Source organism: Microcebus murinus, chromosome 11 (genome assembly GCF_040939455.1).
Source record: "Microcebus murinus isolate Inina chromosome 11, M.murinus_Inina_mat1.0, whole genome shotgun sequence".
Lineage (NCBI taxonomy): Eukaryota > Metazoa > Chordata > Mammalia > Primates > Cheirogaleidae > Microcebus > Microcebus murinus.
Genome location: NC_134114.1, coordinates 74618381 through 74638195, shown reverse-complemented (window position 1 = coordinate 74638195; position 19815 = coordinate 74618381). Strand labels below are relative to the sequence as shown.

The following is a 19815-nucleotide window of genomic DNA, read 5'->3' as shown; positions in this document are numbered from 1 at the left end:
ATGGGCGAAAAAGTGAATGGCAATGACAACCTTTGCATATTTCATGTATGCTTCTAGTAATGAACTAAATTAGCATACATTCACTTCTGAGTGGTTGCATGGCAGTAGATTAAAGATTAAAAAAATGAATCTAAAATAAAGGTGATATTTACCATTTGCAGTCAAAGCAGAATCCCCTGAGTAGGACAGTGCTGCTTTGTAATCTCAATTTTGGTTATCACTTATTTAAGTTAAATGACTAATTGCTTTAATTTTAACCTCAAAGAACAATCTTTCATTGGACTGGCAGAACACTTTACAGGAACTTTTTTCTTTACAGTATACTCTGCAGCAGACAGATGGAAAAGATTCGTAAATAAAATTGAAAAAGATTTTAATGGATTAAAATTAAATAAAAAAATAAATAGAATTCTTTAAGTCATTTGATCTGTGCCTCTAAGTTTGTGTCTGTATCATTTTTCTTTTTTTTTTTTTTGTCCATAAGAAGACTACAAAATGTTTTCATAGTCGCTTTTCAATATTAGAGCGTTAGAACTCTTGGACAATCTGAGATATAATTGTAATATCTCCCTAAATTGATGTATGGCCTTGAGAAAGAAATTTAAGCATTATAGTTATTGGACGTTAGAAAATTATATTCTGGTGTGTACCTATTGAGGGATCACTGATCATAGCAGGACATTACTTTTAGGCAAGTTTTCTTATTTATTTTCTGAAGGGATATATTACACAGCACATCCTGGGTCCCTGTGGTCAGAGGCCCTGATGTAAAATAGGATATCAAAACAGCAAGTAAAATATAAACCACTAAAGTTCTCTTGTACATGTCAGTAATAGGCCAAAGGGAAACACCTGCTTCATAGACACAAATGGAGAAGTTGCCGTTGTTTCGGAATCCAGGCAAGACTCTGTCAGTTCATGCTGCATCAGAGCAGAAAGAGTTATTTCATATAAAAATGCTTCAAGTAGCCTAAGTGTACACTGTCATGATAAAAAAAATAAAATAAAATAAAAAAGCAGCCTTTATTTAGCCATTTTAATTTAAAACATTGAACAACAGATTATATTATTTCACATCCCAGCTTTAAAAATAGAGTGTATTGACTGTAACTGAAATTTTTCTTGGTATCTTAGATTATCATATTATTACTGTCCAGTTATAACTCAGCAATGTGTCAGATTCGGTTTTTCTAACTTCTTTGCTATTGCACTATGAACTGTTTATTTTCCCTCACTCATTTATTCTCCTTCTTAAACAAGAATTCTCCTACTTATTTTTTTTTTTATGATTGGGACAACAAAATATAAAAAATGAAAATAAGTTATCCAGAGTCGAAAATAATTACATGATGGTTTCTTTCAGTTGTGCTCTGTAGTTCTTAATGAATTCTCTGGAGAGATTTCTGCCTCTGACCAAGATGTACTGGGAATCAATTGATTCAGTTCTTAAACAGAAAAATAATGAACAAAATTTATGAAATAATGGTGTTCAATACACTGGACATTAGGCAATGAAAGTAAATCCCCCCTCAGACAGAAAGCAAATGACACGAGTCTTATAATGATCCCAACTTACTGCTTGAAGAGAGTTTCCAGTCCAAGATCCAAGGAGAGGGATCACAGTTAAATCATCCCAGTGAACTCCCTGAGTTAAGGAGACAGAACTGAGAGACCAGGGAGACCAAGATGGCTAGAATTATGCATAGCAGGATAGGAAAAGCTTCACAAACAGAGAGCTCTAGATATCTGCTGAAGGTTGTTCTTGTCTATTCAGCTGTGTACTTAGAAGAAAATACATATGAGGAAAACACCTGAGATAAAGGAAAGATGAACAAAAAGACCAGAAGTAATAGTTCATGGTGTTCACATAGACTAGGGGTAGTGCCTATTTCCACCGGCCATAAGTGAAACACACATAATTCATAGGGCACTGAGTGTAGTACTCAGAAGTACTTTGCCTCAATAAAGGGGTGGTTAAACCTATACTAAGCATTTTGTGGTCTCACCTAACAAATCTTAAAAACAAGAACTGAAAGGACCAAAGTGTTTCCAACAACTTAACTGTGTCACAGAGCAAAGCTTCAGAATATTTATAGGAATATAAAAATAAAGAAGTCCATGAGTCAAAAAGTGTGGCATTAATCACCCTTTAAGTTAGTTATAAGGAATAAATGGATAAGAAAAGAAAAGCAAACTATACAATAAAGTGACTTCATTCATTTAAATTTGATGTCACTACTATTTTTCTGTTTTCAGACATCAAGAGTTGCTAGATATTCTGTTAAGTTATTAATGTTTCTGTTTTACAACATATATATTTAAAGAACTTTTGAAATGCATTCTACATGTTTATCTTACAAATGCATTTTAAACAAGTTCTTTGTGGTAGATTTTAGAGATATTTAGGAAATAAACACAGTTCCAAACCACATGGTGCTTCAGTCCTGTGGAGGAAACAGACATTCGCAGAATAATTTTAAAAAAGAAATGTATAACATGTGAATCAATTGTCATCCTAGAAAGTTCTGTCATCTGCACTATGCCATCATATGGTTGGCCGGTTAGATTTCTGGTCTTGGTCTAAGTGTTTCTGAAAGCCCATAAACTTATTTATTATGTTTCCATTAGTAAGATACCTAAAGAAAGGTGAAAATGAAAGTGAGATATTTCTCACCTGCATTAAAACTGTATGCATAAAAAGCAAGTTTGTACTTGAGATAGCAGATCCAAGTGCAGAAACACATAGCTTGCTTCCTCCCTATATTTAAGATCATGAAAGTAGAATACAAGGGACCATGCTTTTAAAATAGTAGTTATGCCCATAAGAAAAAAATGCCCTGGAGTTGACACTTCCAGGGGGAAGGGACACAGTAGTTGGACCTATAACTGCTTTTAGGATGGTGAAAGTTGTATATTGCACAGTGCTAGGGAAACCATTCATGGCATGCTTATTCAGTCATGACTTGCACAAAGGTATATGGGGCCGTGAGTAGACTTCTAGGTAGACTGCTGCTCTAAATTTATGAAATACATCTAACCCCAGTCTTTATACCATGCAGTGGTAGCAAATAGACCAAAATACACTGACCCATTCATGCAGGATACAAGGACTAGACAAAGAGTTAGGCTTTCCTGTACAGTCAGAAGAGGGGTTTCTTCTCTCCTAGTTTCTAATACTGTACTTTAGTAATCTCTGTCAAGCAGAGTTAGCAATATTAAGGTTAAGTAGACAAATTCATTGAGTAACCATAGAGCTGGAACTAGTAAACCTTTAAGAGATTGATAACTATGTGTGTCATCCTTCTGAATAAACACCTGGAAGGCAGTTAAATATGTATGTGGAGATTAACATAATGGGTACAAACTTTCCCAAATATTTCATTTAATCACCATCACTCTCTCATGTAATTTCTTAGGTTTGCCCTTTTGAGGAATATTTTTGCTTCTATCTTCAAATCTGAACATAACTGAAAAAATGAGCACTGCTCAATAAATTTAAGAGAACCACTGGTACAGTTATAATAAAAGCCCTTGAAAACCTTTCATGATACTTAAGTTTACATCCGCCAAGAATTGTTCTGGCATATAGTATATGCTAAAAAGGTACCTATATAAGTCCTGAAGGGGTAATGATTTTGGAGGAACCTAAAAATCCATTTAATATCAAATAATGTACCATGATTACTAATCAGGTATGAATAAAAGCAGAGTAAGACTTCTTTTCACAGGTTTCCATGACCTAATCCTTTTGGGGAATAATAATTAGTCTAATCAATGACAATCTTTGCACTTTATATAGAACAATACAGTGGGTTTAAAAGATGCCTTCCCAGGGAAAATTATTAAGGTTACAAGGTAGTCATGCTGAGACGGATATGTTAGCTGATAGAAATGTTAATATTAGCCTCCATGGTGTTGGCAGCAATACTTTTAGGCTCATAGATCCTAGTCAAACTTTGACCAAGAGAGCCAGGGAATTTTATTTTTCCAATATCTTTACTCAACATACCTCCATTTATTTCCTTATTCATTTAACAAATATTAATTGAAGATCTATATTATAGGCTCTATGATGGGTAAAAGGGATAAAAAGATGAGCAAAAACACACCTAGAATCTGAAAACTAAACTTAACCTTCTTTAGTATACAATGTCCTATCTGTAAAGTCAAATAGGCAAGTAATTGGTAATAATTTCGGATTGCTGACAGCTCAAAATCCTTCACATCTGAGCCTGAGGAGAACAGAAGTGAAAGGAAAAAGAAAGGCACAATTGTGAGAGGTTTACAAGAGAAAGTTAATCCAAGATGGGTTTCCTAGTGTTGTCCTGAGGGTATGTCATGAAAGAGTGACCCATTCTCCTTAATTTACTTAGTGCACTGCTAAAGTATAAAGTATTTTTGTAAGAAATCAGTACTTGGGCATTGAGTCTTACATCCAGATGTGTATTTTATTATGTTTATTCACTGTATTTGTATAGGCAACAAAATTTCACCAAATGGTGTAGCTTTGTAACAAAAATTAGCATAATTGTAGTTTACTATTGAAATCATAATATAAATTTTAAATGTAACTGGAAAAATACATAGTCATAGAGAAGGGAAATAAATATTCATAAGATGATAATAAATAATATTTACTCCTTAAATATAATACACGTGAAACAGCATGTTTACCTCTCTGGTATTATAGGGAGTTTATATGCTTAATAGTTTTTCTAGGTTTGAGGCATGTAGGAAACCATATAAATATCTTTATGTTCATATATCAGAAGGGTGGAAAGAGCTAAGAAAGAAATATTCCTTTCCTTCTCTGCCAGAGAAAATAATAGCACTTGGAAATTTTATGAATGAATGTTACTAAAAAGGAATGTATGAACAGCTAAACATAGGAAATAGCAGAAATTCATTAGCAATTCATCTCCAACTTGAACCACTCAGCCTTCCTACATTATTCCTGGAAATTTGGCCACTGGTTAACTTTTAACGCCACAACTGAGTGACTGGTACTTTCCATTCTCATGGTCCAGTCCTTATTTTAAAAATCCACTCAAAGAGTCTGGGACAGTTAAGAACCCAGGCCAAAATTTATGGACTATGATGCTCATGGAGAAGCTTTCACTGGGAAAAGTAAAATGATTTTTATAAGCTTACCTGTGTGAAGTAAAAATATTTGCACAATGATGTCTGGTTTCTCTTTTGGAACCTCTTATTCTTGAAATTCAATACAGCTGTTAGAAAAGATAAAAGAATTCTAAAAGTATGGGCATATGATTTAGTGATAAAGTTCCTTGGGTCCATTTTTTCTAGGCTTATTTTCAGGGATGTGCAAAGTTCCCAAAAGACCTGTTTCTGTATATGTTGCCACGGCTGACATGGACTAGACAGAATCAATCCTTGAGCCCCAAATATATGTTCTATACTTCTTCACAAAAGCCAGGCATCGCATACAGATTTAGGGAAGGAATCCCCAGGTAGCCTAGTTGCTCCTTTCAAGATTACAAAGGGAGAAGTATCAGTAGATATCTGTAAAGATCTAATTCATAGACTTTACTGATATCTACAGATATCAGTAGATATCTGTAAAGATCTAATTCAGAGACTTTGTCCTAACTTACAATATTATACTTAGGCTATTTCTTCTGATATTCTGTGATATGAGCAGCTTCTTCTGATCAGAGTATAGGTTAAGTCATGGTGATTAAATGGTAAACGGTACCCTTACAAAATGTCTCTGCTCCCATGGAATTTAGATACTAGTGGAATAGTATCACAATTCTTTAGGTCTTCGTTGATTAGAAAATGGTATATAGGAAAAGAAATAGAAAACATTTGCACTGTCTTCTTGTTTACAGTTCCCAACTCTACCCTAATAGGTAATACACGATCTCCAATAGTGGGAACCACTAAACTATAATTATCTTCATTCATCAGGTTTTGTTCACACCAGTGAATCATGATCACAAGAATAAACCCTATCAATAAAGATATCCAATAGAATGGAAATGTAGCCACCTTGACAGCAGAGTCTCATTATGATGCATAAAATTACACTGAAAGAAACTGCTGAGGACCTTGGAGCACATGTTCTCTGTCACAGTGAAATGTTACTCTTATGACATGAAACAGTGTTTGCTTCATGATCTACATTGTGGAAATAGCACTCAAATTTGCTTAGGACTCTTCATGTGATTGTCATTGTTAGCTTAATGAAACTTGACCCATCAGAGCAATTCCCCTCATGTGCAAGAGATAACCTGTTTAACTCTCTGGCAGTTCCACTGGGCTTTGCATTAATTCGTCAATATCCATATAATTACATATTCCATAATTGATTCTGACAAAACATTCACACAGGTGCAGACAGAATATTGTCTTATTGAACTTCAAAAATCATTAGCCATAGCGTCAAAAAAAAAAATCTCTTGCAACCCAAATGCCTGTTTCCGTGAAAGTTATTGCAATGTCATATTGACCATTCTGAATTCCTGGCAAAATTATACTAATGAGAATCAAGTTCATTCAAATTTATGCTTTTAACTCAAAGTCTTCCAGAGAAAAACAAGTGATATTTTTACATGAGCTGAATGTTTGTGAACCAAAGTCTATGTATGTAGCCATATATGCAATCCTAAATCTATGTAATAACTACCAGCCCAGAGTAAAGCATATGTTGTTCATTATTTATTTATCTGTGTTTCAGGCTCTGAGAAGCACTGAGTTTGATGACGAAGAGTGAGGACTCTGCTCTAAGTGTATATGCATATGGAAAGCTTGAGCAAAGTGTGAATCAAATAATATTAATATTTTGACAAAGCAGAGTGAGAGTATTGGACTCACTGATCGTCCTATAAAGAAAAGGAGATTAGAGAAGTAAAGAGATTGAATGTAAGCCAAGGGGGAATTTCAGTAGAAATTATGTCATTAATGAACTATGTGAATTAAAGAAAGTCACTTTATTCGTGTGGTCTCTGTTCTTACATATGGAAATTTGAAAAGCTGGATTAAAAGATTTCTGTAGTCTGCAAAAAAGTTGCACCACTTTACCTTTCTGTGAATAAATCATATGAAATGCATCAAACAAGATTGCTCTAGTCACTATAGTTACTAAACATCAATCTGGAAATTTCAACTGGAATGATCACACAAGGAATGATATGCATATCAAAAAGGAGGAAAACAAAATAAATATCACTAGAGGGAATAAAAAGCAAAAAAAAAAGATCTATATATGATAAGTCTATATGGTAAACAAATAAGTTTTTCATATTAGCAATAACAAACTTAAAATAAAATAATAAATCTTTTCTATTACAGAATATATAAAATAAAAGAATAAATTTAACAAGAACTATGAAAACCTTTATGAATAAAGTTATAAAACACTACAGAAAGATATAAGAACACCAAAATAAATGCAAAGTCACATGTTATTTTCAGGTGTGAAAATCCTAAACTGCGAAGATATCCATTCCCTTGAGAATAATCTATGCACTTAATACAACCTCATGTAAAACTAATAAGAATTCAAGAACATTTTTAGAAGAATAATAAGATGAGATAAGTCATGCTAGGTACCAATAAGTACTCTAGAGCTATGATAATTAAATGGTGGACTCCAGCTGAGGAATGTACAGAAAGTTCAAGGAAACAGAAGAGTCCAAAAATAAGCCTTAAACTAACATCTAGAATTCTTAAAAACTTGATTCTGACAATTTTTTGCCAGTTTCCCATTTCTTCTATGAAAGCGACAACTTTTGGAATTCCTTACTCCACATTTTCATGGATCTAACCATTTCAATGCAATTTGAAATCAATTTTATAAATGTAGATGGTATTTATGGAAGTCAATAGAGTAATAGTTTAAAAATTCTAAATACCATATATACTTTAAAATGTGCTTCCCACATTTAGTTAAAACTTAGGTATGTTTTTAGCCAAATGTTTCCAGATTTTTCGTAGTTTTCTACATTTCCACTTTAACTTCTCTTGCTCAATGTCCTTATAAAATATTCATAAGAATATTATTCTATATACTTTAAATTACTTCTTTGAAGGCTTAATATGATACAGGATACGAAACTCATTGGAAAATGTACTTTAAAATGTAAGACTTCAAAGTCCTCTCTGCTGTATACAGTATTAAATATCAAATAGCACTTTGAAGGACCATGATGTCCAAATCTCAAGCAAAAATAGTGTTCACTTCAGCTGTATTTTGATAGTAGCAATTCAGAATGAGAGATGTTTAGACAGGTATTATAAAACCAATGTCTGTGGAAGATTTTCTTGGTATCTGAGAAAAGAAAATGGAAGGGGAAAGGATCTAAAATAAACTCTCAAATGTTTATGATCATTCAAATATTTATTACTTAATGCAATAAAAGGAATTACATGAAAGATTTCAGCATCTTGCAAATTCTTATATCTATTTCTGGAAAAAGAAGGAAGAGGAAAGAGGGAGATAGAAAGAGCGAGAGAGACTAATCCTTGAAACAGAGATAAGCACAATTTTTGAATAAAATATTGCCATTATGATATCCTGACTAAATTAGTAATTTTTCTTTTGAAAAATTTTAACATGACTTTAGGAAAAAATATATGCTAGAAATTTTACTACTTTTTCTGTCATAAAAATAATCCAATAAATTGTGAAACAATCTTAAATTTAAAATGACCAAGGTACAATGAAGTTGATTTCAATAGTTCTAAAGACATCATTAGTAGCTTAGTGAGTAATTTTTAAAGTCTGTAATCACTCATTTATTCATATACATTATATGTCTATATGCTATATCATGAAGACTGATATATCTCTAAAATAATGGTAAACCAAATACAGATAATCACTTGACTTTGACCACTTGAATAATCATGTTACTTAATATGACAGAAATATAGATCAAAGACCTGGAAAGAAAGGGATTAACCAAATATGCATGACTACAATGTCTTTTCATTTTAATTAAAAGTTTGACAATTTTAAGCCTGGTACAGTGGCTCATACCTATAATCCCAGAAATTTGAGAGGCAGAGGTGGGAGGATGGCTTGAGACCAAGAGTTCAAGACTAGCCTAAGCAACATAGTAAGACCCCATCTGCACAAAGAATGGAAAAATTAGCCAGGTGTGGTGGTGTACACCTGTAGTTCCAGCTACTTGGGAGGCTGAGGCAGGAGAGTCACTTGAGCTCAAGAGTCTGATATTGTAGTGAGCTATAATAATGTCACTGCACTCTAGCCTGGGCAACAAAGTGAGACCCTTTCTCAAAAACAAACAAACAAAAGATTAACAATTTTGATTTTCTTAAACAAAAAAATCACATCTACAATTTTTCTTATTGTGCCTTGTCTAGAAATATTATGTGCCATGCCAAAATTCAGTAATGTGAAGTTTCTAAATTAGAAGTTAGCGAAATAATACAGTGACCTAAACACAAGACTTGGGACATTGGGTAAGTTAGAGTAATTTAGTTTACAGCACTCATTCAAATCCACACGATATTAAAATTTTATTTCAATATTTAAAAGAAGGATCGAAAAGTAGAGCAAGCATTGTTATTATGTAAATACACTTAGGATGAAATTCCAAAGATCTGTGTTCTAGCCCCAACTTTGAATAATGATTATGGAAAGTCATTTACTGTCTCTATAAAATTATTGAATTTAATAGTATATTATGATAATCATAAGAAAAAAATAAATCATAATAGTTGTAGAGTTTGCAAAGTATTTTATTTAACATTACTTTATTACCTAAGGTCACTTCCAGGTTTATGCTCTATGAAATAAAGCTTTAAGCATGATGACTACAATTAACTAAGATATTTAATGTAAAACATTTGAGAGACTTGGGGGGAAAAATATCTTCTTTTAGAATTCATTTTCTTCAAGGCAGTAAGACTTCAATCGTACCAAACATCTTTTTAAACTAAGCAATACATTCAATCGTACCAAACTTCTTTCTTTTTAAACTAAGCAATACATTCTTTCTACAGAGCCACAAGCAGAATTTACAAATATAAGTGAGTAGATATATACTATTTCATGAATTGATTTAACTAAAAATGTATAGCTCAATTATGTTTTAGCATGGGTATTTCTTTGGGGTTACATGATGTATATCTCCAAGGAGATGCCTATAATAATAGCTTCAGTTGGCTACACAGGACTTCAGGGTAGGATACTTTCCATTCAGGCTGTAGGCAGACCTAATGGGGCATCCTTTTCCCCAAGAGCCAAACCCTGTGGTGTGTTGGGGCTGACATATACTGGCAGAGGAGAGCTGATTGTGTCCACCTTTTCCCAACTCTGGGTCCAGTAGTATCACAGATAGCTCAAAATCAGTCATGGTGGGAATACTTACATTATGGAAGTCAGTAAACACTACTAGTATCAGCTTCTTTTAGAGGAGAGGTAGGGCTCCTTGACAGTTCTACAAGTTTACCAGCATACTGCTAGTCAAACTTCTGTAAACTCTAGGTGCAAGAAAAGATGACGTGAAACTAATGGTAAACATATTGACAAAGAATGAGACCCAGTTTTTCCTGCCTCAAAACTGATTAAAAACCACTCAAGAGTCTCACAGTGAAGTGATTGTCTGACAACCTCTCAAATGGAAGCATTCTTTGATTTACCTCTGAAATTAAGTGACAAAGAATCCTTTTTTTTTTTTACAAATCTCTCTGTACTTCTTTTTAATTTTTAATATTTTGGGGTATATAATAATTATATGTATTAATAGGGTATGTGTGACATTTTGACACAGGCATACAATGTGAAGTAATCAAATCAGAGTAATTGGGTATCTATGACTTCAGGCATTTATTATTTCTTTGTGTCAGGAACATTCCAACTCCACTCTTTTAGTTATTTTACAGTATAGACAGAATTCTGAGAAAAAGAAAGATTAAACACTGAGGTCCATTAGATATTGTTGGTCTTAAAGAATCTTAATCAGTGAGAAGCACTAAGGAGAGTTAAAGAAACTGACAATACCTTCCTTTTTTACCACTGTCCTTCCACTAGGTGAGGAACTCAGGCTAACTCAATAATTTTTGTGCCTCTTTGGGTTTGTCTTAAGTTTGTCGATGTTGGGATAAGATGAAGAGAGAATAGAAGAGACAAAAATTAATTAATTTTAATTAATTAATTGATTGTTAATAACTTAATAAGCTATTTAACTTTGCAGGACTTTTCAACTTGCCATATGGTTTATCATTTCAGCAACTACAATTCCAGTATTTTTTATTTTATGAATATAGGATTACATTTGCTAAAATGGGCTGTTCCCTCCAAACATGTGAATGAGAACTTTTTTTTTACTATATAGAGGATTGTAGATACATTTTATGCCAATGGTGCTGATATATGCTGGAAGGGTTGATCACTATTTTAAAGTATTCATTAGTGAAAAGTAAAAGTAGAACAAAATAACAAAATGACTAGATAGTAGCTTTTGTATCTATTTCATTTTCAAATTTTCATTTTTCTCACAAACTGAATCAGGGTCACATAAAATTTAATCCAGAAAATTATAGTTGTGATTATAAAAGCATAAAATAGATTTTTAGAATCTTTTTTTCCTTTACTTGTCCTCTATATCTAATGGCCAAATGAAAAATGCAGCCATTTCATGCCTTCTTAATAAAGGTGGGCAAAACGAAACTTTACAATGTCAGGGCATATAAGAAATGTCAAAGCTAAAGGCCCTTCATTGAAAACAACCTATATCTAGTTGTCTGATGCTTACATTTAAAGAATGTAAGAAGATTATGAAATGGAATTAGATAAGAAATTAGCAACATAAGAGATTTCAAGAGGAGAAAGGAATGAGTCAATTAATAATCTTGTCTGTTAACAATCTTTATGCTAATCATATATGATGATTCAAAATGAAAGAAATGTTAAAAAGTTGGTGAATAAGAACTTACAATAGTGAACAAAAAAATGTTCAGAATGCCTGCATCCTGGGAAACATCGTGGAAAGTGTCATCCCATTAAATGTCTGATATAGAATTGAAATTTGGTAGGTCTTGAATAATATAATATTTTATATAGATATTTCTTTTGTTAAAATGTTCAGAAATGTAATTTATTAGATTTCTTAAAGCCATCTGACTGTAAACATAATTCCAAAAGGAATGTATGTCACATTGAGATATCTTTGCTCATAGCAACTCTTAGCTTCTGCCTTCTGATCTTGGAAATCAATTCTTATAAAGTTTACTATAATTATGTTTAATGGTCAATAGAGATCTGAATTTCAAAAGATATGAGACTTTTAGAAGAACTGAATAAAGAGAGAAAATGCTTGTGCATGCAGGTGAAACTCAAGGGAGCTAAGCAGGAGATGCTGGGTTTCCCGAAAGGTTCTGAGAATTCTGTGAGGAGTGTACAGAGATACTATGGAGCAAGAGTTCAGGTGACTTTGAGAAAAACAATATAATTGTGAAACCCAGAGGAACTTAAGGAGAAACAGAAAGTACAGAAGAACATACTGTGTTTCCTTATACAATAACTAAGTACAAAGAAAGAGCAATAACAATTCACAATTGCAAAACTGTGGAAACAACCCAAGTGCCCATCAATTCATGAGTGGATTAATAAAATGTGATATATGTATACCATGGAGTACTACTCAGCTTTAAGAAACAATGATGATATAGCACCTCTTGTGTATTCCTGGATAGAGCTGGAACCCATTCTACTGAGTGAAGTATCTCAAGAATGGAAAAAACAAGCACCACATGTACTCACCAGAAAATTGGTATTAACAGATCAACACCTAAATGGACATATAGGAATAACATTTATCGGGTGTCAGGAGGGTGGGAGGGGGGAGGTGGGGATGGATATATACAAACACAACGAGTAAGATGTGCAAAATTTTGGGGATGGTCACGCTTGAAGCTCTTACTTGAGGGGGAGGGGGCATGGGCAATATACATAACTTTAACACTTATAACCCCATAATATGCTAAAAATAAAAATAAAATAAATAAAATAAAAGAAAGAAAGAAACAAAAACAGGAACAAAAAAAGAAAGAAAGAAAGAAAGAGAAATAGTCCTGAAGGGAGAATGTAACTATGATCTACAAAAAGGATGCATGGAAATAATTGGCTTTATAGGAGGGGCTGGACATATGTTCAAAAGTGGAGACTACCTGGCTGACACTGAGTAATTCTTTAGTGTCAAGCTGACCTGAGAAACTGGAACATTATATCCTCATATTTCACTGATCTTTACTGAGTTTGTAACCCCAGATTCTGTTGCACTTTAGTAATTTGTTCACTGTGTTAGCTGTGTGTGAAGTACAGCAGCGAGCATCATGGGATAGAGGGAAAGCAAAGAAACCGAAACCTCAGAAAGAAATGAATCCTGAGGGTGGAGAGAGATTTATCTTGAAGCTACTGATGCTTTAGCTTTGGTACCTCCCATATACCAGCCCCTTTCTTTGGGCTCTCCTGAGTGGTTGCAAGCATTATAAGGATGCAACTAAGTTACAGATACATTTAATTTGTATTTAGGAAGATTATATATCTGTGCTTTTCAGTCATTTCCATGTGTGGGTAAGTTTTTGCTTGTCCTAGTGTCAAAATGGCTTCTGGAATATGTCTACCGCCACAGCACCAATTCCTTTGTGTGGGGAAATAAAGAGGTAGGACTCAACAGAAAACTCATAGCCCTCACTATAAGGAATATTTGAATACTAATGGATGAATGAGTGTCATCATTAAAATCAGCATTTAAACTTAGTTATTGCCTAAGGCAACTCAATACATCTAAAATCTTATAGCTCTTGTATGAAAGAAAGTTGATAGAGATTTGTCCAAATTTAAAAATAATTTTTCAAATTAGAAAAAAACATATTTATAGTAGTATAGCCTATAATTTTTAATGGCTCTCGTAAAGGTAAGACTTAATTATGTATCTATTATCTCTATAAAATATTATAAATTGTTGGCAAACAGATAATCAAAAAGTGTACAACCAAAAAATATAGAAAAACATTGTGTGATAAAGGTCAGGCAGTTAATTAATACAAATATACTGGTTTCTTCCCTGAATTTTGCACTGTTTTGGTTGCAGTGTATATAGAGGTGCTATCCCTTCTCTTTCAGAACACAGGCCCGTGTTCTTTCAGCCACTGGCAGTGGTGGTTGCTGTTGGCTCCCAGCTGTAGCACCTTCCAGGCATTGCCCAGCCTGATAGCAGCTGCCTTGCCCAAGATTATACTCCCTCCTGGGGCAGCCTACATTCAAATCAGGTCATTAGCAGCTTACAAAGTATGGCTCCCTTGATTTTTTGCCTGGCGTGAGTACAGTGACAAAGGACCACTCCAGTTCTAGAGATCCTAGAGGAGTCAGCCGTGGCTTCTGTTGCGGCTGCACTATAGTTCATCCTCCCCTCACCGTCTTAACCTGCTTCTCTGCCTCCTTCGCTGGTGTTATTCCTTAGGAAGTACATTCAGAAGTTTCTTATGTAATCCAATTCAAGGCAATTTCATTTAAGACAATGGTATGTTTCATTTGTTTAGTTGGAATTTAATTTTTTTTTCTTATTCTAAGGAAATATTAAATATTTTACCTAATTTTTTATTCATGATTTTGTACCTGTGTTCTCAAAACACAGAGCTCTCAAAATTGTATAAAGTTCAGGGCCCTAAAAGCCTAGATCTGGTCCTTCTCTCATTGAAGGAGAAAACCCCTATGATTTGTCCTGAAACTGGTGGCAGAAAAAAACTATTCCAATAATGGCAGAGACTGGGCATAGAGCTTTCTGCATGAGGGAAGTCTGTGGCCAGAATGTGCTTCGCTATCCACAACTGGAGTGGTCTTTCTTCTGATTGCATTACAGCTGGGTCTTTTTTCAAATTATCTGGTTGTACATCCCATAAATTTGACATTGTTCAAACATATTTTCTAGTTTCCATAGCCAAATGTGTCCAGTCATCCCTCAAATATCCTTATAGCATTTCTGGAACTTCTGTTACGGATTCAAAGAAACAGGATTGTGCATTTTACCTAATTGCAATATCTCTTTACCCCTTTAATCTGCAAGAGTCCTCCTCCCACCTTTTCTTTCATTACATTGATACTTTTGAAGAGTTGGCCAACTGCATTGTAGGATATTTCACATTCTAGATTTGTATGTTTAGGACAATTATATTTTAGAATATTTAGCAATCTGTACTTGTCTGATTCTTTCTTCATGTTTAATTTTAAACCCTTTGGTAAGAATACTACATAGATGATAAAGGGATTTGTCCATTGCATTACATCATTGCAGAAGTGAAGTTGGTTTGCCACTTTATCTCATTGTTCATGTGACATTAGATCACTTTGTTATCTGCCTGAATGTTATCCTAGATTTCTCCTTTATGATTAAGTAATCTTTGTGTGGGTGGGAGGGGATAAAACCTTGAAGCCATGTAAATATTTTTGTACCTTGTGCTGATTTTTATACCCAGAAGTTCTCAGCAAATGCTTAACTACTCATTATATTCTACTCATTAAGTACTAATTTGCTACACATGAAGTAAGCTAGATAGGCAATAATGATTCTAAAACATCCAAATTACAAAGCAGGACCATGCATGGTCCTGTAATAAAATGATCAGAGCTCAGGTGGTTTTTTGGCAATACTGGGGTTTACTGACTTGGCATACAGGTTCCTGTGCCAAAGTCTGCCATGGCTGATGGCTATACCACATGATGGATCTAACAATGGCCAGTAGATCCAATGTTTTAACCTAAATGGTCATTAGCTCCAGTTTGTGCATTACTCTTGGGCTTAATTTGCTCCTTTCTACTTAATTGTGTGCATCCACATTTTCCAGGAAATAATTCTGCACCACTTATTGAATTTCCGATGACAGTGTCACATGTTTCCAAAGTGCACCAGCTGCCCAAGGATGTCATGGCAGCCAGGATCACATTTACCTGAAAGCTTCGCATATACCTCTTGTCTTGTTTGACAGTCCTTACAGTGTACAAAAATATTCTTACTTTCTTTCTCTTCCTATCTTCCTTCTCTTTCTTTCTCTCTTTCTCTTCTTTCTCTCTTTCTTTCTTTCTTTCTTTCTTTCTTTCTTTCTTTCTTTCTTTCTTTCTTTCTTTCTTTCTTTTTCTTTCTTTCTTTCTTTCTTTCTCTTTCTTTCTTTCTCTTTCTTTCTTTCTTTCTTTCTTTCTTTCTTTCTTTCTTTCTTTCTTTCTTTCTTTCTTTCTTTCTTTCCTTCCTTCCTTCCTTCCTTCCTTCCTTCCTTCCTTCCTTCCTTCCTTCCTTCCTTCCTTCCTTCCTTCTTTCTTTCTTTCTTTCTTTCTTTCTTTCTTTCTTTCTTTCTTTCTTTCTTTCCATTAATCAGAAGAAGTTTGACTCTTTTAGACTGGGATTCCTAGGGGACTTTTCTTATCACTCTCTCTCTCTCTCTGCCAGGTAGTAGCTTAGATATTACTGCTTTAGACCAGGGGACAATCCTTTGTGCTGGGGACCGGTGACTTTTCACTGTCCTTCCTTATCCTATTGCCTCCACTTTTGCTGTATTTGCCTTACTCCTTGTTGCATCATGGTTCTGAAATTTTAATAAATATATGTTTCTTAACTTCATTTTTCTTATCTTAATATAGCAGTGGTTCGCGATTTCTTTCCAAAAGATCAATATTGCAGACTTATTATTTCTGGACTGTGTTTTAAGCCAGGATCTCATTTCCTACTGTTCTGTGTCAATTTTGTGACAGCAAAACATTACAAAATTTACCATTTCATTCTTGACATGAAACACGCAACCACCAGTTGGTCTGATTCGATGCTTAGGCTACAGTCTAAAGGCACCAATTAAACATGAGGAAACATGGCTTTTTCTTCTTCAAAACTATAGGGGAGTTATCAATAGCAATTTTAAAACAACTTTGCTCTCAATATAGTGAATTAGTATACTGCAGAATATTTCCTTTCACCCTATAACCCTATTAGCATCCAGCATAGAAGCAATGGAGATAAGTCTATTGTTACTTCTTAGTCAATAATTGAAGATTTACTCCACAATTTTGTATAGCAAATATCATAAAATATCTTTTCCTTTTACTACTCCTTCCTTATTCCCTAATCTCCCAACCTTGATTTCTGTATACTTTTCAGGAGAAAAAAAGGCTAAAAACGGTTAATGTATTTAAAACACCTTCCAGGATTTCTTAAAGGGAAGTGATAAACATATTCCTACTCACATCCTCTGACTCACTCTCATTCACACGTGCAATTGTGTTTCCCAGTAAGGCCATGTAACGAATTAAAAGCTGAAGACAAATTGACGAGTCATACCAAATTAGTCATTCAGCTTGAAGACACAATGGAGGATAATCATGTAATCAATTTACATTGTCTTTTTGTCATGACACAATAGCTAAATTGAATAGTGACCACAACAATGGCTCAACATTGCTTGTGTGAAGGGATGATTTGATGTCTTTCTGAGATATTCTCTCCTGGGTCATGAAGAAATAAAACAAGTCTGAAAGTTTCTCATAGGGAATCAAAGGAAAACTACAGTCAATTGCACCAACTCTGTTCTCTTTGTGCATAACATCAATATATAAATCCTAGAAAAAAATTTAAATATGTGAATGTCTTCTTTGTTATATTTTCGTATATCATCATTAACCATTGTATTATTTTTCCAGAGAAATAAAACAAACATAAATATATATATATATATATACACACACACACACTCACACATACATATCCACACCTCCCAGAAGACACACACATATATAAAGAGATTTATTACAAAGGATTGCCTCATGCAATTATGGAGTCTATCAAGTCCCAAGATCTGCAGAGTAAGTCAGCAAGCCAGAGATCCAAGAGGGCTGATGGTGTCGTTCCAGCCCAAAGGCAGGAAAAAGCTGATGTCCCAGTTTGAGAGCCATTAGACAGGAAGAATTCTCTTTTCCTCAGGGGAGGGTCAGCATTTTCATTCAAGTGAAGACATCGACTGATTGGACGAGGACCATGTACATTATGGAGAACCATCTGCTTTATTCAGTCTACCAATTTAAATGTTAATGTCATCCAAAAACAATTATCACAGATATATCCAAGATAATGTTTGTCTGGGCACCCCAAAGACCAGTCAAGTTTACACATAGAAGTAACCATTATGACTGTCTATCCTCCCCGAGGACGGTATGTCCTCCAAATGTTTATTTTACAAAGTATTCACTTTCTTTTCACTTAGCACACTACATTTTACTCTCACTGCCAAAATTATATATGATGTGATTTGACCCCTTTGACTGAGGCAACTCAATTCAACCATCTAACCATCTTGTGTAAAATACTACTATGCCAAGAACCAAAGTTCATAAATTTATGTCATTTTCATCTTATTTTTCAAATAGGATTCTGTTTTTTGAAGACATATAAAAATCATAGCTCAAGTCCTGTATCTTTTAATCATCTGGAGGGGAGACAGTAATATGTTTTCTTTGCCCATTACAAGGTTAGTGGCTGAGATATGAGAGCCTTCAGAAATCAAGACCCAAAGCAGCAGAAAAACCTGTGGATTTTAATGGATAGTCATGCAGAAGTATGATTGTAGGACAAAAAGGGTATGATCTAAAGGAAATAACCTAAAGGAGAACTTAACAAGGTCTATTTGTTAAGTTTTTTCTGTGTCTCTGCATCTTCATTTCTTCATCTGATTATAGGGAGACCCCTGAGTAATGAGCATTTCATGATATACTTTGGAGGAAGGTCAGAGCATTCTTTTTGGCCTGCTTCAGAAGAGACTTGTGGAAGAATGTCAGAGAGATCTTCCTGCTTCTGCTATTTTCTCAAATTCCTTAAGCTTAAATACTCAATATGCCAAGGTGTCCATATTTTGGGGTAGTGGGTCCTGATGCCATCACATCCACTCATTTTTCTGATCAAGGATGTGTTACAATTTAAATGATTGATAATAGAGGAAAAAAATAATCCAAGAGGGGTCTTGAAGATAGCCAATCTCTTTGTTAATTTGATAGATGAAGAATCTAAAGCATGAAGAAGGGAAATGTCTTATCCATGGGAATGGTAGTAGCAGAACTGGGAGCATAAATCAAGTGAAGACTTTTGCATCTTTCACTCTGTTGTACTTTCTCCTATGTAGTAGCATGTAAGGACATGTAAGATAGCAACGCAACAAAATCTCACAGTCCTACAAGTAATTCCAAAAGAACTTTCTTCCCATATTTGATGCTTACCTTTATTCTCATCTAAATCATTAAGAAAAAATATCAGTAAACTAAGCCAACCTTCCAATAAACAGTTGCTGAATACATGTAACCACAGATATAAAAGAGTGACCAGTGCAAGTAGAAATTTTTTTTTCTCCATGTATAATAATAGAAGCTTCCACAAAAGAATATTTCAGAATTATATGGCTACTATCTCCAGGAAAGAAATGCAAAATAACCTATAAAATGGATATATTATAACCTCAAATAATAACAGTGCCTGCTTGGGCAGTATCTCCTTCCCCGCAGGCATGGTTATACAGGAGCCAGACCTAATGAAGAAGAAAATATAACAATAATAAAAAATTCAAACTTCAGAGTATTGTCAGAGGTCCCACTTTATTTTCATGGTAAATTTGTTTTAAACTTAATATACAAGGGAAAAAAAAGCAGAGAAATATGGTGAGGAAATGTATGTTAACCTTCAGGATCTAGTTTACTATTTTTCTTAAACCTATTTACTTGAAAAAAAGCAACAGCTGTGAAGATAAAGGGTAAACAGTCATCAAAGTTAGCAGCAAAGCTGCATGAAGGATTTCCCC

The 19815-nt window shown here is 34.1% G+C and overlaps 1 long non-coding RNA gene across 1 annotated transcript; it reads right to left on the bottom strand.

Annotated features, from left to right (window-relative positions):
• Nucleotides 1-492: 492 nt before the first annotated feature.
• Nucleotides 493-1714, bottom strand: LOC142873688 (uncharacterized). Its single transcript, XR_012921644.1, has 3 exons — nucleotides 1577-1714; nucleotides 1347-1445; nucleotides 493-921 (listed from the first exon to the last, which is right to left on the bottom strand). It is a non-coding gene; the product is annotated as an uncharacterized LOC142873688 (long non-coding RNA).
• Between the last annotated feature and the right edge of the window lie 18101 nt (nucleotides 1715-19815).